Raw genomic sequence first — 21,618 nt, 5'->3', positions numbered from 1 at the left:
TATTGTGGTTTCAGTGCTGGTCCGAGCTCTCAGCGTCATCCAGAGATGCAGCTCTCTGACCTGACTCCCAGAGGGGTGAGCCTGCCTCGTCCAACTCTGCCTTTGGCTCCAGCCCAGTGTCACTGGGGAGATACTGTCGGGCGAGGGCACACACGGACAATCAGTCCACCCAATGGGGATGCCACACAGCGCCCCGGGCACCCAAAGAGAGCTCTCCGAATGAGGATGCTTCCGGCCTCTGGATCCTCCCATCCACCCCCAGACCTTGGCTGTACACCCCTCCACCCCCATCAGCAGCTTGCCGGGGGGACCGGCAGGCAGGCTCCTCTCTTTAGAGTCCTTGAAGCTCCACAGTGGTACAAAAAGAAGCAGGTCAACTGATGGAAAACCCTGCTCTTTCAGGCACGGCCTTTGCGATTTTTTTTTAATGTAAAAACCTAACAATCTATAGACCTACAGCTCAGCACCTGCAGAAGGTCACGGGCCCGATGCCAAGCCTTCTTCCTCTGTTGACCAGGAACAGTTTATACTCAGAAAAAAAAATGTTTTGATGAGCATGAAAGCCACAGAGGCCCCGCAAACCCCTGAACCTCACGAAGCCAGACCGCCTCCCTCCCTCCCCTCATCTCAGGCAGCCCGGGGAGGGAACCCAAAGCCCGCTGGGCTCCAACAGGGCATGACTATCTAAACTGTCTAATTCATTTAGGGGTCCCCAACCCCTCCTTGCACAGACGTGGCACAGAGCGTGTGCTCAATGACAGCTCATTAGCGGGCACTGCGGCGCCTAATCCCAAGCAGACAAGTTCTAACAAAAAGGCGTCTGTTTCACCCCAAAAGGACACCAAGTCCAAGGACATGAGCTTTTTTTCCCTGAAACACTCCCCCGTCCCACTGACCCTTTCAGCAGTGCCCTCAGCCACGGACCCGGCGCGGGGCCACCGGCACAAGCTGCCCCTCTTCCCTCTTCCAGAAACTTGCCGTTTCCCTGAGCAGAGTCTGCCCAGTCTGGGCGTGGCAAATCGGCTCTCTGCTTTTGAAAAATGTATCTTAATTTCTTAATTTTTGGTTGTGCCCTGCATGGCATGGGGACCTTAGTTCCCCGACCAGGGATTGAACCCATGCCCCCTGCAATGGAAGCGTGGACACTGAAGCACTGGGCCACCAGGAAAAGTCAACCGGCTCTCTGGTTTGAGTCAACGGACACAAGGGTGTCTGGGCACTGGGCACTGTGCCAGACCCACCACACCATCTCGTCTGCAAGGTGGGGCCTCAGGCTGGAGGATGGAGCAGGCCCAGCAGGGGAGCCACGGTCAATCCGGTCTCGCACCTCAGCCTTGGAGGCAGTGTCTGTGGGAGCTTGCTCAAGTACTGCTGTCCCGGCCCCACTGCAGACCAGCTGAATCCTAATCTAAAACGAGAAAGACCCTGATGCTGGGAGAGACAGAAGGCAGGAGGAGAAGGGGATGACAGAGGATGAGATGGTTGGGTGGCATCATCGACTCAATGGACGTGAGTTTGAGCAAGCTCCGGGAGTGTCGGTGATGGACCGGGAAGCCTGGCGTGCTGCAGTCCATGGGATCGCAAAGACATGACTGAGTGACTGAACAACAAATGCAAAATGAGGAGGTTCAGACATCAGGATTCTCCAGAAGGTCCTGGCAGGCAATTGAGGTTGCGGACTCGGGACTGGGCCCGCTGCCTTGGGCAACGGGTCTTCTCAATGCACCTGGCGCTCTGCTGGCTGCTGGGGGAGCCTGTGGTCTTTCAGAAACAGCCCTGCCCACAGGGCACATTCAGGCAGCTTCTGCAACCAGGGCCACACACCGAGGGGGAAGACAGATCCAAACTGTCAGAGCTACAAGGAGCTAGGGGAGCATGGCCCTTGTGCTTAGGGGCTTGGGCCACTTGGATTCTTCCTGGCAGCCCCTCTTCCTTAAAGGGCCAGGCAGGCGGTACCTTTAGGTCTGCCACACCCATGCCCACCCAGCTTGCCCCAGACTCCCGTCTCCCAAGACCCTAAGTTCCCATCCTCCAAACCTAAACATCCCAGGCTGCCCTCTGTGCTACCAACAGGACAGACTGCTCCTGCCCAAACTCCCCTACGGCCCCCACCCCGGGCCCTCCCTCCTCTTGGGTCTCCTCTGTGTCTTGGCAGACGACCCCCTCTAGAACTCTCTAAAGGCTCCCAGCTTTCCTGGTGGCTCAGCAGTAAAGAATCCACCTGCAATGGGAACGATGCAATAGATTTGGGTTCAATACCTGGATTGGGAAGATCCCCTGGAGGAGGAAATGGCAATCCACTCCAGTATTCTTCCTGGGAAAATCCCATGGACAGAGGAGCCTGGTGGGCTGCAGTCCATAGAGTTGCAAAGAGCTGGGCATGACTGAGCGACTGACCACACACACAGACACACACACACACACGCACACAAAGGGTCCCTGCCTATCCTTCTCTCTCTGGTCTCCTCTAAGGACAAGATTTTCCCACCCTGTGGGTCACAGTTGCTGCAGATTTGATGGATCGAGAGCATCAGGCATGTCCATGCTTCCACTTGCAAATGCAACAAGTTTACGAAAGGGCCAACTCCACCCACCCCCAATCCCTTCCTCGGATCTGTTCCCACCCATCCCTGCAGCCAGATGGTGAGAAGTCGTCCTTGACAATGCTCTATTCTCAATCAAGTCCTGCCACTTTCTCCTCAAACATCTCCTACATTATGACTAGAGTTGACATTTCTCAGGTGTGGGGTTTTAATGAACGTACACCAGTGGCATCCTGAAGCAGCCCTGAAGTGCGCACAAAGCGAAGAGATTCGCCCATGGGTATCTCAGGGGCCCCCAGTGCCTGCCACGGGGTGACTGAGTTTGTAAATACGTGGCAGATCCCATGCATCCAAAACTGTGCTGGAGGGAAGATAGAACTGGCCAGACGTGCCTGCCCTGGAGATGTCTGCGAACGAGTGGGGAAAGACCCAGATTAGCTCGAATGTCTAAGCTCTGAGCCACCTCCCCAAACACAGCTGCCCCTTGGTCTTCCTGAAGTCAGAATCACACCCAGACCGAGCAAGGCGCCAGGCGCCGTCTGGAAGCCAGGTGCCTGAGAAGGACGCTAAGCCAGCCGGGCCGCCCTGCATCCTCAAATACGCTGTGTGCCCATGCTGCCGCCCACTCACTGCATCCCGGCTTTGGCAGCAGCCCACACAGATGCCCAAAAGGCACAGCCCGTCCCCATGAGCTCTAAGCTGGCAGCAGCTGACTTCTTGACCCATCCTAACACAGGAGCCAGAGGATTCTCCAGGAGTAGGTGCCAAGTCAACCTGAGAAGGGGACAGTGAGACCCCACCCTTGGGCCAGAGATTAAGTGACAACTCATAGAACCTTCTGGTTGAAGACATGGTCCACTAGAGACCCTGCCACCCAGGCAGTCTCTCAGAAGATGGGGTGCATTTTGTTCCCCCAAAAGATACAATTCGACCAAACAAGTTCAAGTCCTGACCACCGGTACCCGTGACCTTATTTGGGTCTCTGGAGATGTACCCAGGTTAGGATGAGGCCATACTGGACTGTTGTTGCTTAGTCACAAGTCGTGTCCCACTCTCTGTGACCCCATGGGCTGGAGCCCACCAGGCTCCTCTGGCCATGGAATTCTCCAATTAAAAATACTGGAATGGGTTGCCATTTCCTTCTCCAGGGGATCTTCCCGACCCAGGGATCCAACCTGCGTCTGCTGCATTGGCAGGAAGATTCTTTACCACTTGAGCCAGCAGGGAGGCCCCTATATTGGTTAGGATATATCCAATGCCTGGTGTCTTTATAAGAAAAAAGAGAACATTTGGTACAGAGACACTCTTGGTATGTACAGGTACACAGGAAGAACGTCATGGGATGGAGGCAGACACTGGAATGATGCAGCTATAGGCCAAACACCACCAAGGATTGCCAGCAATCACAAGAAATCTGCAAGAGGCAAAGGCAAGGTTTTTTCCTAAAATCCTCAAAGGGAGCATGGCCCAGCTGACACCTCGATTTCAGACTTCTGGCCTCCAGAATGCATTTCTGTTGTTTTAAGCCATCTAGCTTGTGCTATTGTTACTACAGCCCAGGAAACTAAGCACTCAGCAAGGACACGGGACAAAGGAGCAGCCGGATCAAAAAGCCCCGCCACGCGCAGGTGCTGTGCATAATCACAGGGCCGTGAACGTGGTAGAAGTCGTCCGTGGGGTAAGACCTGGCAGTACAGAGACCCTGGTCCACGTTCCTGCTCCACCTGTGTGACCCTCTGGGCATGCTCCCAAGGCAGTCTGAGCCTTTTTCGTCACCTGTCATTTCAGGCCATTAAGCTCCACCCATCCACCCAAAGAGCTGCAAAATTCAACTGGGCCTGAGATGGGCTTTATGAACAAAATGGTTGTATGAATTACAAGACTCTCATGGGAGAGCTATGACAAACCTAGACAGTGTATTAAAAAGCAGAGACATCACCTCGTTGACAAAGGTCCATATAGTCAAAGCTATGGGTTTTCCAGTAATCAAGTACAGATGTGAGAGTTGGACCATAAAGAAGGCTGAGTGCTGAAGAATTGATGCTTTCAAACTGTGGTGCTGGACTCTTGAGAGTCCCTTGGATAGCAAGGAGATCAAACCAGTCCATCCTAAAGGAAATAAACCCTGAATGTGCACTGAAAAGATGATGCTGAAGCTGAAGCTCCAATCTTTTGGCCACCTGATGTGAAGAGCTGACTCACTGGAAAAGACCCTGATGCTGTGAAAGATTGAGGGTAGGAGGAGAAGGGGATGACAGAGGATGAGACGGTTGGATGGCATCACTAACTCAATGGACATGAGCTTGAGCAAACTCCAGGAGATGGTGAAGGACAGGGAAGCCTGGAGTGCTGCAGTCCATGGGGTCGCAAAAGAGTCGGGCACAGCTTAGCGACAGAACAGTAACAACATGTAAGAAAGTGTAAGTTGTTCTAAAAGCCAGTGGTTTTCTCCAAGAAGGGAATTAATGCTCCAAGTCTACGTTTCTCTCAAGGCTGCCCTCTAGGGAAGTGAACCTCAGTATAGCTTTCTCACCAGAATGCATTTTCAAAAATCAGTTGACTCATTTGAGTGTCTCCACATACTGAAAACATTTGCTCTATTTAAAAGTGTTTTTCAGCAAGGATTTCTCATTTGCAAATGTTGCTTCCACCTCCACGTTACCAATCGGGCTGTCTTTCTAAATCACAGACTGGTTGGTGTCACTTTTGGGCACCCCACGCTGGGCGGGTTCTGACTGTCATGGTTCTCCAGGCTTTCCCAGACCTGTGTCCACATTCCTGCGTCCATCCCCCACCTGGGGAGCATCCTTCCTTCCTCAGGCCAATGCTTCCTTCTCATCCTTCAAGGGCTGACTAAGTAAACACCTCTTCGGGGAGATTTCCGGGGCAGCTCTGTTCGTCTCTGAGCAGCGTTCATTGTGCTAGTTCACTTATATCACACGCTTACCTCTGTTATAGATGGGACTGTCACCTTCACCCAAAAAGACTCTTTTTAAGGAGTCAATACCTAGAATCAAATCTCACTCCTTTCCGTGCCATCTGTGCCACTCTGGACAAGGCTTTGAGCTTCATTTTCTCCATTGCACAAGGTGGAGGCAATAGCAGTGACTACGGGAAGCTCGGAATTAAATCGTGTATGTCAGGCTCTGAGCCCAGGGCCAGCACATGTCACTATCATCAAGTGATCTCTGAGGCTTCCCTGGTAATGGTAAAGAATCTGCCTGCAAAGCAGGAGAGGCAAGTTCGATCCTTGGGTCGGAAAGATCTCCTGGAGAAAGGAATGGCAACCCACTTTAGTATTCTTGCCTGGAGGGTTCCAAGGACAAAAGAGATTGGCAGGTTATAATCCATGGGGTCGTAAAGAGTCAAACACAACCGAGTGACTAACACTTTCACTTTTTTCCACTTTCAAGTGACCTCTACAGGCTCCTTAATGCCCGTGGGTCCCCAGTGTGAGTCCACAAACAAGATAAGGGGGACCCATGGGCATTAAGGAGACCAAGATCTTAGCTGTCTTTAGCAAAATGAAAAAAGAAAAAAAAAAAGAACACTACATGTTTTTTGGTTAATTAATTAGATTTAATTAAGTGAATTAATGAAAAATAAATACTCTTTGGAAGTTCCAATAGTAGAGTCTTCCTATTTTTTTTTCTTAGTATTCATCGACTGAGGATGGTAACAAGGAGCAGATCAGAATTTGGCAATCTCATGCTGATTCCTTGATTAAACAAATTTCCCCACCCGTGGACATCAAAAGGCTGGCAATTGCAACCCTAAACCATGAAATGGGGAAGTGAAACCTCCCCTCTGCACGTGCTTCCTGGGGAACCTTCCCAGTTACATGTAAGGACAGACAGCTCTCCCCGGCACGTGACCCCAGTGGCCCAGCCACAGATGCTTAGATCAGAAGCCTCCCACCCAAGCCAGGCCACTCAGCCTCTCTCCTGGGAATCTTGGCCCCTAAGGAGAGCGAGTGAGTTGTGAGAATCATACAGATATAGGGCTGAGGCTACCACTTGGGGATGACCACTATTGAGCCATAAGCTCAGAGGAACAGAAGAGTTGAGAAATGCGAGTAGGAGGGAGGTACCAGACGGTGAGACCCCAGGCTCCTGACGGGGGGAAGGGAGACATCCTGACAACCCATGATTTTTCTGTGACTGTTTCTCCTTTGTGAAGCCAGACTGCACTTCTTGTTTTGGTCTCCAGGACATGCCAATTCCTTATCCACAATCTCCTAGGGCTTATAATAATTCATGTGTTGATTTTTCCGTCTTTCCACCCCTCTGGGTTCCATGAGGGCAGACACTGGGTGGGTCCAATTGGGACAGAGCAGCTGCTCAATGAAAAATCTCTGGGTGGATGGCAAGATAATGATAAGCCTGCTAGGGGTGGGGCGGGGGGTATCTGATTCCTGCCACCCCATGTGCCAAGGAAGACGCAGGACTTCCCCGGGAACATCCCTGAGAGAAGTCATCTCTCTGCGATGTTACCTCTCCAAATCTTCCGGGAAAACAAGAAGTGAGAAAGCCAGAAACCAGAACCAGACAGGAGTGACTGCTCGTGGGCTTATGGGGAAGAAGCCCCTGTCGAGTCCCTTCTCACAAGCAAGGCCCATCCCCAGTGAAGGACCAGGTCAAAGAGGCGGCCCAGAGTCGTCGGAGACGTTCTGTTCTCAGTCCTGGTTCCAGCCCACAGGATGTAAGACAAGAACATAGGGCATTGTGGTCCAAGGGAGGAGAATGGCCTGCAGAGCGGGGACCGGAATCGAGTGAGAAGTAGGGCAGGTGTGGGGAGAAGAGAGAGTGAGAGGACACGGAGGGGTGGGAGGGCGGGGGTCGGGAGAGAAAGGAGGCAGGGAGGGAGGTGCAGGCAGGTCTGACTTCTCCATGAGATGCAGCGAGCACAGGGCTGGGGACCCATGAACACGTTTCCATCTCTTTTAAAGCAAGAAGGAAAAAAAAAAAGCATTTTGTACTTAGAAGAAAATGTTACAATATATAGTATAAAAGTATTCCTCGTGACATTAATTCAATCACGAGATACAACTTTTAATACTTTTTGAGGCGGAAAGGCCCATGGAGGCAAAAGAGCCGGTGAAAATGAGCAGGAGGCCCGTGTGCAGGGCAGAGGAGGTGAGCGGATGAAAGAGGCAGCGAGGAGGGGTGATGGCACGTGGTCTGCACCAGCGCCTCTCTGAACCAAAGAGCAGACATCAGACTCTTAGCAGCTTTGTCTGCGTCTTCAGGGAAGATGCCTAGAAGGCGGACGGGAGGGTGCAGGGCTTTAGGGAGCTCCAGTTTCCCACAGAGCAAGGTGGTCAGTGTTTGAAAATGTCAGCGGAATGACCGGATGTGCTCAGGGTCCGATCGCCTGAGTCACACCCCACTTGGCCGCTGACCACAGACCACCACCTGTATAAGCCTCCCAAGCTCTCCACGGTGGCTTAAAACGTGTCCCAAATTCCTCAACGTAATTCCCTTCAACAGGGGCCCCGATGTGGACAACCTTGGTGATTTGCTTCAAGGGACAGCTTACGCCAGAAGTGACAGTGTGAGTTCCCAGACCATAAAAGGGAGATACAAACAGCCCTCCCACCCCTCGGCGCCCTCTTGGGACATGTGCACTGGAGCCTTGAGCCACACTGTAGGAAGTCCCAGCTGGCCCGGCCTGCCTTGCAGGACAGACCATGTGGAGGGCCTGCCCAGAGATCCAAGGAGCCTCAGCTGTGCCAGCCCCTCCCCCACACCCCCAGGCTGTGTGCATCCTCCTGGCCCAGTGCCACGCATGGAAGTGAGGAAGCTTCTGGATGATTCCAGCCATAGCCACAGCCTGACTGCAATCTTACATGAAGCCTTCAGCAAAAACCATCTAGCTGAGCCCAGGTGGCCCCTAGACTCCTGAGCAAAAATAAAGGATGCCTAGTGTTTAAAAAGCCACTATTTGGAGATGCTTTATAGGCAGAAATCTCTAAGCCTTAGTTTCCCCATCTGTAAAATGGGAATGAGAAAAGTAACTGCTTTCTTGAGCTGCTGCTCAGATTAAATAGTCCATGGAAGGACATTTAGCACAGTCTCCACCCAGACTAAGCACCTGGTATGTAAAAGCTATGATTATCATTGTTGTTATTACAACCATTGTACAGAAGAGAAACAGGGCCTGAAGGGACTAAAGCAAACCGCACACACAGTGACTTAGATGCCGCATGGTTTGACTCTGAAAACAGGTTCAACTAAAACACGCCTGCCCCCTGGAAGAGGCTGTGACAGGACTCAAAAATCTCATTGATGGGACTTCCCCTAGTTGGTCCAATGGTGAAGAATCCGCCTGCCAATGCAGGGGACATGGGTTCCATTTCTGATCCAGGAAGATCCCACGTGCCCTGGGACAACCAAGCCTGTACTCCACAACAGAGCCACACTCCTAAAGCCTGTGCTCTGCAACAGAAGAAGCCACACCAGTGAGAAGCCTGAGCACCACAACGAGAGAATCGCCCCCACTCGCCACAAGAGAAAGCCCGCGTGTAGCAATGAAGACCCAGCACAGCCATAAATAACTACGCAAATAAAGTTTTGTAAAAGGCACTTTAAAAAAAAAAATCTCACTGAAGAACTGCCATTCCCATCCGGGAGGGGCTAGGTCCTTGACCAGAAAAGCAGAGGGACTAAAGTCAGGCATTCGAAACATCTTCAAAATAATCACGCTGCCTATCTGCATGGCACTCAGACATTTCCCAAAACATTTAGCCTCCCTCCACAAGAGGATAATATTTTTTAGCTCTGCTCTCTTCTTTCGTTAAAAATAAGTATAAATAAGGCAGTGAAACCTGTGAAACTTGCTAGCAGGTAGATTACCTCTGTCCCAAACTGCCATAACACACGGGCCTCCCAAGATTATTTATCTAATACATATATTCAAACAAGTTTGGAGGTAATAACCTGGCAAAGTTTGCAAACAATTCCTTCACGTTCCTGAGGGCTGTGACGGATGCATTTTATGAACGGGAACTGTACTTATATATCTGCCTAATAAAGCCTTGAAGGTTTTACTGTTGTGAAGTCAGCCGGCAGTACTGCCATTAGTCAGCTCTCACGCATTTGGGAGCACCTACTTGATAAGGCGAAACAGAGCTGGGAGAGCGGGTTGCTGCAGAAGCTCATCAAACAAGCCCCTTTCCACACAGCACCCCTCACTCAGCCCCTAAGAGGCCTGGAGTCACGCCAACGCTGAGCGAACTCTGTCCATGGTGCTGGACACGCAGCAACAGAGACACAGATGAGGATACCAAGGGTGCTTTGGACTAAACTCGGGTACATCCAAGGAACTTGGAGAATCTGGGCGGCAGGATTTCCTGGGTGACTGATGGGGCTTTTCCGGATACCCTGAGCTCCAAACAGACTGCAGCCTCAGTGCTACGCATGCCCAGATCCTGAGAAGCATTCTAATTTGCTCTGATACCATTCTCTCAGGTAACATATCCACACAAGCTGCAGAACTGCAATGAACCACAAAAGGGCCAGAGACCTAGGGGCTCACTCCCAGCCCCCTCCAACTGCAGTTGCCCAGAACCCTGACCCTGGGCCTGGCTTGCAAGAGGAAAGGCCACAGAGCAAAGAGAAGGCCACATCCTTTGTGACTGGTTGGGGGCAACACAGTGTGAGTACAAACTGTCCACTTCCAAGTGCACTTGCGCCAACCCTGGACACTGGCCAACTTCAAAGATCATGACCGGCTCCAGACTGATTTGATGCCCTGCTGGGCTCCAGTCCCACTGTGTGACCTTGGGCCCGTTGCTTCAACTCTCTGGGCCTCTATCTCTTGACCTACAAATGGGGCCTTTGAGAAGGTGGAGCTGTGTCCCTTCCCCCAGCCCAAATTCTCGGACAGTGAGCTTGCCAGCAGACAGCAGTTCTTCAAACTGCCCATGATGCTCTGCCCTTGGCATGATCTGGCAGTCAGCCTGCCCTAGGGAAGGCTCTTTTTCCAGGGCCAAACTCCCCAGAAATAGCTAAGAATTTGCCTGCTGGCCTATAGGACACGCTCTGTATTTCCCTCTGCTTCTCTCAGCAACAAAAAGGTGGAGGATGGAAGTGGCATAACCATATCCACTAGTGACCCCTGGGACCCTCTGCCTTATGCCTACCCCACCGGCTCTGCGGAAGTCACCCGCCCTGCCAAGGATGCCGATTTCACGTCTAACAATTAGACCGGCACGGGTTTGGGTTCCTGACACTGACCCTCTTCCCGTGCATCGAGTCCGTCGCTGCGGGGAGCTCAGGGAGGCCAGCCAGTGAATGCACGCCCTGGATTCTCTCAGCTGTGGATGTAGATCTGGGAGCATCGTTTTTAGGCCAGGAGCAGCCTGAATGTGCTTGCAGAGGCGCGGGGAGACCCATGGCTCAGTGAATCAGGCTGGGACACTGCCCGCTCCATTTCCTGTTGGCCAGAGGCCACGATGGCTGGGCAGCAAGGGCCGCAGTCAGCGGCTACCTTGCGCTCCCTCGGAGTCCAGCAGGGTCGGTGGAGCTGGGGTCTGGGCAGTGGGGCCAGACTGTGTCTATCCCTCAACAGATACAGAGCAGTGGCAGGGTGCAGGTCACAGTTACACTCATCCAGTCACACTCATCCTGCAGGGACAATGTCTTCTTTTTATATGTCTGTGTGCTCTACACACCTTCACTGTAATATAGACTTTAAAAGGGTGCATGGAACAGGATCACCAGCTATCTTGTTAAAAGCCACACCCTCGCTCAAGCACTTCCCATGGCTCCCATCACCTGCAAGACCCAGCCTTCCAGACACACTCCCACGGGGCCGGGACTGACTCACCTGTGATCCCACAGCCCGATGCTACAGCCTTGCACCACCCGCTCACCCACCTGCAACGGCCCAGTCTCTGCACCTCTGCTCTCCTCCTCCCTCCCGCCTGGAATGCCTCTGGCCTTTGTCTTTGCTTGACAAATCCCTACTTGTCTCTCAAGACTCATGGCAAATGCGCCACCCCCCACCTTCCCCCATCTAGACCCACCTCTGCCTTCTCAGGGCACATCAACCACTCTAATTAGTTACAGGTAGTCACACGTTACCCCAACTGTCTCTGAGTCTCCTGAAGACAAAGAGCATCTTACCTGTCTCCATCCCCACACCATCCTTCCTGATGGGCTCTTAGTGATAGCCTGGTCCACGTGTCCACTGCAGGAATGTGCAAGGCGGATGCTAAGAGTGAACATCCTTCCTTCCATGAGATTCAAGGAAAAGCACGTACCGTGGGCAGGACCCAGAAGGGTCTGAGGTTTGCATGGCCTTTTTCAAACAATATACTGCCAGGCAGACTGGCTTCAAGGGACCCTGAATTAACGTCGTGTGTTGACTCATCTAAGATCATCTTTATATCTTCCATCTCTATACCAGGTCACGCACTCAGCTCTGCTTGGAGACAAATCTTACAAAGTGGTCCATCTCTCCCTCCTACTCAGCACACAATATTTCTGAGTGTGGTTTGCTTCACACAGGCCCCAAGAAAGCTGCTCTGATAAACCTTCCATCTCTTCCACGGTGGAAGACAGAGGCCAGAGGACTCCAGCCCAGGCCTCACTGTTCCATCTGCATGAAAGCAAGAGCCAGAGTCAGACACGAAAGCAAGCAGGCCCCAGAGCTGCTGCGTCTCCCGTGTATGGGGGGCCTGCAATGATGCTTGGACAAAGCTGGTGCTCTGGGCATGCTTCTGGAAGGAAGAGAAGGAGGGACAGCAGACCCACCTCCTGCCCCCCCGGGATTAACTGTGGCCGAAGCAACATCTCGCCCAGTGGAAGGAATGGACTCAGGGTATTTCTAGAAAAATTCCTCTGGAAGAGAACTCCAGACCCACTTCAGAGATCCCATCCGATGAAGAATCACCCTGTAATACGGTGCTCTGAATAAAGGGCTGCTCCTAAAACAACTTGACGTGGCAGGGGGCCTGGAAGCTGAGACTGGCCCCATTGAGCGTGACAGCATCACCTGGACAAGGTTTCAAAGCCGTGGGGGCATGGAGCATGGCAGCTCATCAGGGCTGCTCCCCACCAGCTGAGCCCCCTTCCTCCCCAGCCCTCAGGTCCCGTGGGCTCCTGGAGAGTGACAGGGCTGCGGGTAGCTGTGAGGGTTTCGGGAACAGCATGGAAGCTGGTATGCGGCGAGAAGCGGAGAAGTTAGGGGGGGGGCAGGCGGGGCCTGACACAGGGCCGGGTCATGCAGGGCCCTGGACACCATCCCTGTCAATGCTCTCGGGGACACTGGCAAGCTCCGAGCAGAGAAGACCGCGATCCTTTAGGAGGCTCCCTCTGGGGGCCGCTGGAAAACAAACTGTCGAGGGTGGTGGGGGAGCAGAACGAAAGGTTCCGAGAGAGATGAGAGCGGCCACGGTGGAGATGGAGAGACAGGTCAGCATGAGTCGGGCGCCGCATTCTAGGTGTTTGGCAGAGGAAGGGGCATGAGTGATCAACTACCTGCATGAGCCATGGTTTCTCGCTGGCTTCTTGCTCCTGAGATAAGAATTACCAGGAAGGTGCTAAAAATACAGATTCTGGGTCCCCATCGTCTGAGGCTCTGACTCAGTAGGTCCACAACAAGGCCCAGGAATCTGTATTTTAGTAAGCTCCCCCAGATGCTTTCATGGAAGTGGCCCCTGTATCCCACTTGGGAAAAACCCTACATTATGACTCAGTCCTTGAACTTGACAGCCAGGGGAGCGTCGGAGTGGGATGGAGGCTTGTCCCCAGGTGCCCAGGTGAGATGACAGAGGGAGCCGGGCTGACAAGCAGGCCCCCTGACTCCCAGGCTGGGCCCTCCTCACTGGCCTCCTTGCTCCGCTGCAGATGGGCAGGGGTGCCCTCCCAGGCCTATAGCATCCATGCACAGATATACCGCAGCTGTCCATCATCTATCAGTCTGGCCCCAATGCCCAGCAGTGCCTAGACAGAGCTGGTGTACAACAGATCTTTGTTCAGCCATTGACGATCAACACCTGTCCGATGGGAGAATGATGGGGGCGGATCTCAGTGATCAAGCAGGACCAGAGAGGCACAGAGGATGGAGGAGACGGCACCACTCCTGGACAGATGGACAAAGCAGCTCTCCAACTCCACAGGGATGTCCTGGAGCAGGCCAAGGACAACCAGCCCCCGTGGGGAAGCAACCTCAGCAGCTACAGAGATTTTCAGACCCATGTTATCGTGGTAAAACTGTGAAAAGCCTCAGCCTTCCCTTATAGTGAAAAAGTGTATCCTTCTACTTCTGCCTTCCAGGTGGAGAATGCAGGCTTCCATGTCTCTCTTTAGAGTTTAACACTGCAAATCCAGGCTAACTCTCTTAGAAGTTTTCATTACAGCCCTCTCACCAAGTTAACAGGAACATGTGCTCATAAACTGTTTCCAGTTTAGGCATGATACTCTCAAGGCAAAGAGAAGACTTGTCAATATCAATCATCAAAAGATGGTGACTGTCATTATCATCTAGCTTCTGAATTTAAAAAAATCAAGACTCTTTCAGTGGGAAAGGGGGCTCATGTTGAGGCCAATGTGACTTGCGTGGTTTATCTGTGACAGAATGAGACAGTCTTGGTCAGGCTCCCAGACTATATTAGCAGATACAGGCTCAAAAGCTGGGATGACAGAAAAACAGGAAGCCCTGGGCATTCCTTATGTGTGCTTCTGCTTGGAGGTGCTAAATGAGGCATACAGAGTGGCTCATCACAGTTTATTAAGAAACTGAAGCAAGTGAGAATACACAGACCCCCCCCAACACCCTAGCTGAGCTGTGATTCTGGTTTCAACGATGCTGAGTGCAGAAGCATTCAGCCTGGCAAATACTAAGACAAGTCCTCCAAGTCTACCAGAAGGGTTTGCAAAGGTGCGGGCTTTTTAACCCCATGTAAGATTTCATTTACACTTGTCACAAGCCACATACGAAGATGGCATGAGACATCTAGAATTCTCGAGTAAATTTATTTTGTGATTCTCGATGCTGGAAATGGATGTTAAATCATTTCTACTTACTGGGCCCCAAATAACTGTTCATAGAAATCACCAATCAGAGGCCAGGGGCTTTACTGCCTTCTTGCCTCACCCCCAAAGCCTTGTCCCCTTTTGCATTCTCTGTCACTGAATAACCACAAGTACTAAAATTCTGGCCCAGAACTGAAGCTACCAGGAATCTGTTCACTCAAGGTTTGGGTGCAAAAGGTAAAATCTCTATTGGTCTCACTGGGGACAAATCATGTAATTTCTAGTTCACCAAATCAAAAACACTGTGCTGGCTGCTAAGATATTTTGGTACTTTACCGATGACAGATGAATCACAACCAAGTTTTTCAACTCATTCTCTCTGCTTTTTCTCATTAATCACCTATCACAAAACTCGAAGCTCTTGGCACATAAGCTGTTTAGGAATCCAGAGGAGATGGAGGGAGGGTCCTTTTTGTTAAGACATCACCTGCTCTGATGTGGGCAAGGCCAGAATCAGTTCTGGAAGGAATTTAAACTGCTGGTGAAGAAAGTCAGCCTGAGTATCATTGCTAGAATGTAAGGATGGGTGATTTCAATGAGCTCCCTTTAGCATCTGTAAACTTGTGCATTGCAGACGGGATTCTGGAATCTCCTGTCCTGGGTATGGATGACACTCTTCCAGATCTGTGAGGCTATCAGCAAAGATGGCAGCAGCTATACTAACGTGGGTGGACTTCTGCAGGCTCCACCAAGTCTCTGCTATGACTGCACCTCTATTCCGGGGCTTGAAAAGTTCTTGAAACTGACATTCCCTCCTCCAAGTCCTGGAAATTCTTAAGAGCTGGAGGTGGACCTTTAAGTTCCTGTATATGTTCCTCCTACTTCCTTCTCTCCTTTGTTGTCTGGGGGAGGATTAACCCGTGTGGCATCCTGGAACCGGAGTCACACTCATTTAGGAAGCTTCTGTTACATAACTTTTAGTCCATGTCCCTTTTTGTGAGGTGCAGGCTGGCAATGCCTTTCAAAATATCCCACGTGTCAGCCAGTGATCGCTCCCAGGGTGACATGGGACCTACAGAGCTATTTTAGCTTCCCCAGAAGAACCACCAACTCTAAACTTTATAGGGTAACACTCGACTTATTTCTAATTATCCTTCAAATCTAATACATTTGACACAGAGTTCAAAGAAATCCAACGTCTTGAATGCAGAAGTCTTTCAAGAACTAGATAGCTCCCCCCACCACCACCCATGTTATCTACATCAGAGCTACACGCTCTCTGTGTGACATGGTGCTATTTAGAAGTTCGACAAGAAAGACACAATTTGGTTTCCAGACACACTGCAGCGCCCATGGAAATGAAGTCTGAGGGGCAAGGGTGGGGCGGTGTTTTCAACCCCAGCACTTGAAAGCGTGCTTTTTTCTGCCATTCCCTAACTGTGTGACCCTAACTGATGCACTACAGGTCTCGGAGTTCCGGCTCTGAATCTAGAACAGGGGTTCATAAGATCTACTTTGCAGCAGTCGGGAGGATTCAATGTGTAAAGGCTGGTGGTTCCTTTCTTCCACCCTCTTTATCTGACAACAATTGCAGCTTCACTAGGAATGCTGACCTCTGACCGCAGACTGCTTAAGTGTGACAAGCCAGCCTGCCCAGGGAACCCAGCAAAAACACCACTGCCAAATCGAAGAACTTCTAACCGTTTCTCAGCTTCAGCTGAATTCAAGGCTCTAATTAAAGTACTTTCCATTTTCAAAACAACTGCAAACAGTAATTACACACTTCCCCTCCTACCTTCCAGGAACAGCCTAAAAAGACTACGGAGAAACCTCCATGGCCCCTGGACCTCGAGTTACACAGTTAGATGTGACATTTCTCCTACTCCATGGACCCAAATTACGTAGGGGCTCCTGCGGCTCCCGGCACAGGGACCCTAGAGAGGGTCCCGGCTCAGCCCTCTCAGATGCGTGCTGAGACTCCACCCCGCAAGGCGCCCTGATGGGGAAACTGGCATCCCTGTTTTGGAGATGAAAAGTTGTTTCATCACATACTCAGGATAGCACTCCCCCTTAGGATAACCAATACGATTTTTTATAATGACCCGTTCTTTACTGTTTATACGGATATTTAATAAGGAAACGTTATGTAACCTTAAAGCACAGAGCATTCTGGAGCTATTAATAACCAGCTGCATCTAGAGTCCGAGCACTCTTCGGGCTTAGAGTTGGAGGGGACCCCCTGGCACTCATATACACACTAATATACAAAGACACAAACATACACACTCACGGCACGGGTGTAAATGAAGACCCCAAGAATGGGGATGACTCATCCAAGGTCACAAAGCCAATTAACAACAGAGTCAAGAATAAATCCCGGGTCTCCTGGCCTCTGGAAGATGTTTCTCTTCTCTACACCCCCCATAGGTACCTATGTACATCCTTAACCCTGTACAAGTACCACAGTGTCCAAACTGGGTTCTCACAAGGCAGGGGCTAACCAGCCCTGATCAAGAGTTCCTGGTCTAAACACTCCAGTCAGAAATGGGACACTCACAAGGAAACATCTTGTTGTCATTCATTCGTGATAAGACCCCTCCTGCTCTCTCAACAGAAACATGAGGCACTGAAATATATCTGAACAGGAGGCCATCATAGGTGTGGTGTGGAAGAGGTCCGCTTTAGAGATCTTCCAGCAAAGAAGTGCGTTTAAGACAAAGCAGAATCGAAAACGGAGATTTTGTTCTCAATCGCACACTTTCCCACCAGGAAGGTTAAAAAAAAAAAAAAAAGCAAAAAAATAAACAGAGAACAGATGAATTAAAAACTATAGATGAGGAACAAGGGTAACATTTTCCTGTGGAACTTGGCTTTGGGTAGCAACAGCATGATATATGACATAAAAACTGTTCTCTCATAATTACATTGTCATTTTCAAAAGTAGCTTCATGAAAATTGTTTCTCTGCATTCATTTTTATTCAAAACCTCACCCGTTAGACATGCGGCGCTAAAACACACAATGGTGGGAGATTAATATGCCCACACAAGACGTATTACTTGCCATTCACAGACCCTGCGAGCTTGTCAAAAATAAAAGCTTTGCTCTGGTTCTGTGAACAACAAACAGTTATAAAACCCACTGGGAGCTTAGTTTCTGGGGAAAAAAGGTGGGACGTGCCTGCTTCATTGGAGATTCAGTAACACTTTAAAAGGTTCATTAATCCAGATCTTTAAAAGACCTATGACAACTCCATTAAGGGCCCATAGGTCAAGTTGATGAATTTAGCCGTAATCAACAGGCAAAGACTAAGTCAGGGTCTAAACAGCCTTGTGGCCCGTTTCATGTGACAAATCCTCTGAATACCTGCTGAGGCAAGCGCCACCATTCACTAATACAATCAGCAAACAGTGCAGAGAAGAGCATCTAAAAATCACTTTATTTCCTGGCATTACTGGGTTAGTCGGAGAAGGTTTTACCTTGCAACTATGATGGATTCCTTCTGGAAAGAACAGGCAGGCTCACCAGCTGGCCGCTTTCAAGCTGCTGGACATCCAGTTGACGTACTGTATTTCATCAGTTCTCAGAGATCAATGTTATCTCTCCAAATGCAATGCCTAACCTACCCCATAACCCCAATCTGGCACCCTGGGACGTTTGACAGCCATCACGCTTTAGCCCAATAAATAATCCACTAAAGCACAGCCCGGGCTTCGCCTCCTGTGGATGCAACCTGAATTTTGCAGCTCCCTCGGGCACCACGTCCTCCTCTTGGAGATCAACAACCTATTCAGTGTGGAGCTATCCGTCCAAACGTATGTGTCTGACCAGCTCACACACCCCAGCTCTGGCCTGTGACCCACTCTCCTCCCTCTTGAAGAATCATTTCATTGGAAGGGATCTGAGGGTTCATCCAATGTGACTCTTGACATTTTACTATCAGGGAAACTGATGGCCCTTCCCTGGCCTGACACCAGTACCATCCAAGTCCTGTAGACAACCAAGTCCAACATCTGCTGACTCAACCGATTAGACAAGCCACTCAGATCAGGACCACTCGACTCTGTGCGGCTTCCCCCTTGAGGGTCACTCTAGGTGCACTTACGCAGACAGTTAAAAGCGACAAAACCAGAGAGCTGGGAGCAAGCAAAGGCTTCCGATCTACATGAAAACCCCCTCTCCTTTTCTTCTGGATTGAGCTGTGGGAAGTTCTGCTGACAAGGAGGGCTGGCAAACGCGAGCCAAGATGAAATTTCCAGCAGGGCTGATTCCTACACCGTGGCCATCTGGGATCAGCCTGTTAAGTAACCATCTCCAAGACTTACACAACCAGGGGCAAGAGCCTTGATGAGCCCTCACCCTTTAGAAAGGTTCAGGACTCAGTTCTGAGGCCAAGCATGTGCCAGGCACATGCAGCACCGAAGGGGCACACAGGAGGAGCCCAATGCCCACCTCTGTCCCCTTTAAGAGGTCTGGGAGAAAAAGAATAAAAGAGAGAGCACCCAGGGGAACATCTCTTCCTCCCCCCTGAACAGAAGGGGCCGAGCACTTCCAGTTCACCTTAAGGCTGAGCAGTTGCATGACGGAGGGAGGGATGAAAACGTACATGCCACCAGTGATTTATGTCATCCGAGCAGATACTCATCAGCACAAGTATTTTCACACAGGTGCAGCAACTCCAGACAAAAGCAGGTAGCAGGAGAGCTGGGACAGGTGTGTTTGTTACAGAGGGATCAGCTCTCCAGGGAGCGGGGTGAAGAGCTCCCTGGTTGAGGATCCCTGGTTTGCACTTCCCGGCCCTGTGACCTTGATTAAGTCGCCAACCTCCCTGGGCCTCCTCAGTTTCCTCATCTGAGCCAGAGAAGACAGGGAACCCACTTCCTCGGGTGGTTTGGAGGCTCCCTACCCTGTACAGCCTGGACACCCTTTTCCAGGTCACTATATATGAGTCGTCTCCTTCCCACAAATGATGAGGCAGAACCCAGGTTGCCTATGTCATTATTTCGACCAAACAGGTCTCCTGCCTGCGTGTCAAGCCCGCATCCACTTCCCTGATGGCCCAGGGATTCACCTGGTCTCGAAGGCAGCAGCCCCGGCAGTGTTTGGCCTCCAGGCAGGGCTTGGGGAATGATGGAATACAGGGGTTCAATCGGAAGCGCCCCGGGCAGGCTCTGGGTGAGTGGGGGCCGGGCAGGGGCTCAGAGGCAGCCTCCGGGGTCCCAGGCAAAGGGGCTTTGTTCCGGTGGCGAAGGGCCTGGCTTACCCAGCAGCGCATCCGGAGGCGGGCGGGGGGGCGCGCGGGGCACGCAGCAGAGCCACAGCCCGGCCGGAGCCCAGGGCGCCCGAGCCGGAGGAAGGCGAAGAGGAAGAGGAGGAGGACGAGGTGGAGAACCAGGAGGCGGCCGCCGGCTCCCGCCTCATTCTCCCGGGCACCGCCGATCCGCTGGCCGCCGCCGGCTGGGGCTGGCCGCCGGGCGCCGGACCCCGTGCGCGCGGCTCATGTCCCCGTCCGCCGCTGGCAAGATGTGCGCGCAGCCGGGTTGTCTCCGGGCGGCGCCCCGGGGCTCCTCATGCCCCGCGCGGGGCTCGGCAGGAAGACCTCGGGGAGGCGGCGCGGAGGGAAAGAGAGAAAGAGAGAGCGTGAGTGCGCGCAGAGCTGCGCCCCGCGGGTCCGGGGGCGGCGGGCGCCGGGCAGGACCGCGCCGCCCCACCCACCGCGCCGCTGCGCCCGGCTCTGCGCGCCCGCCCGGTGGGGCACGGAGCCCCAGAAACTTTAGCACTTGGCCGGTCCGGCGGCCGTTCCCCACTACCCCCTCCATCTCGCTCCCCCGCCCCGGCCCGGGTCCCCGAGAGAGACTTACCGGCGACGACGGCGATCGCGGCCGCGGGGCGCCCACCCTGCCGCGCGCGGAGCTGTGCGCACCGGCTGGGAAGGAGGGAAAGGCTGGCGGCGTCGGGGTCCCTGCAGGGGAGGGGCACCTCGGCGGCGACCGGCCGCGCGGGTTTAAGGGAGCCGGGAAGGCGGGCGGCGTGCCAGCTCGGGTCCGCAGGCCCGGATGGCGGAGGGCCCGTGCGCCCCCCGCCCGCGGCGCCGCTGCTGACGACGCGCGCGCGGGTTTCCCCGGCCCGGGGTCTGCGGAGCCAGCCCCCGTTACTTAGCGACTCGCTCCGGGGAGCCCACGCTGACGCGCCCGACTAGCGGGGCTGCGGCAACCGAGCGAAGGGGAGGGGAGGGGAGGGGAGCTCCGGGGCGGGGAGGGCGGGTGGCCGCGGCCGGAGCTCCTCCCTCCGCCTCCCCTTCTGCGCTGGGGAGGGGGCCCCGGGGAAGACGTCCTCCAGCCCGGGCCTGGACGAGGCGGGGTGGGGGAAGGCCCGCACCGAGCCGGGGCGGATGGGGAGGGGGGCGCCGCGGAGATGCGCCTCCCCCTCGCTAGGGCTGCAGCAGCAGGTGGCGGCGACGTGGCCGGTGGAGACCCGGCGCCCGCAGGCGCGCGGACAAGGGCCGGGTCGGGCCGGGCCGGACACGCGAGGACTGTGGCAGCGGGCGCGTGGGTGTGTGCGACACGCTCCCACCCACGTGGCATACTTGGGGACCTGGGGACGCGGGCGGAGGAGGAGCCTCCTCCTTCCTCTGGTCTCTCCGTCCTTCCTGGATTTTTGCTCCTGCGCTGCGCCGACTCTCTCTTCCTCTTGGAAGTCCGGGTCGCTCCGCTCGCTGCTCTCAGCTCCTCCTTCCTTAACGCCCAACAGATGACCCGGGATGTCGGATGTCGGGAACAGCTTCGTGGTGTTCAAACCAAGCCCGGTGTTGGAAGCTCCCCACCCTGCCCCCTCGCTGTATCCAGTTGCCCACATTGGGGGAGTCCCCTTTAATCTGACTCGGGGTACCTTCCTATTTTGAGATTTGGGGCCCCTCCAATTGCCTGCATTATGCGGAACGTGTCCTAAATTACTTCCCACCTTCCACAAATTTGGGTTCCTCCCCAGACCTGGTAGCCAAGTGCTAACACCTAAGGGGCACCATAAATGTGAACACGTGTTAGATGTAAGGCTACAGCCTGATCCTCTGGGAGACCCCCAAAATTCATCCCAAAG

At 52.9% G+C, this 21,618-nt stretch overlaps 1 long non-coding RNA gene across 1 annotated transcript in view; it reads right to left on the bottom strand.

Moving 5' to 3' along the window:
* The window catches only part of LOC122706963, a 54,981-nt gene extending 33,911 nt beyond the window's left edge, over window positions 1-21,070 (bottom strand). The window contains exons 1-2 of the long non-coding RNA XR_006344520.1: window positions 20,385-21,070; window positions 19,787-20,122 (exon numbers count right to left, since the gene is read on the bottom strand). This is a non-coding gene — a long non-coding RNA (uncharacterized LOC122706963). The remainder of the gene's footprint in view (window positions 1-19,786; window positions 20,123-20,384) is intronic.
* Window positions 21,071-21,618: the final 548 nt, after the last annotated feature.

Source organism: Cervus elaphus, chromosome 13 (genome assembly GCF_910594005.1).
Source record: "Cervus elaphus chromosome 13, mCerEla1.1, whole genome shotgun sequence".
In the NCBI taxonomy this organism is placed as follows: domain Eukaryota; kingdom Metazoa; phylum Chordata; class Mammalia; order Artiodactyla; family Cervidae; genus Cervus; species Cervus elaphus.
Note: the sequence above shows the minus strand (reverse complement) of the source record. Positions and strands in the feature narration are given on the sequence as shown.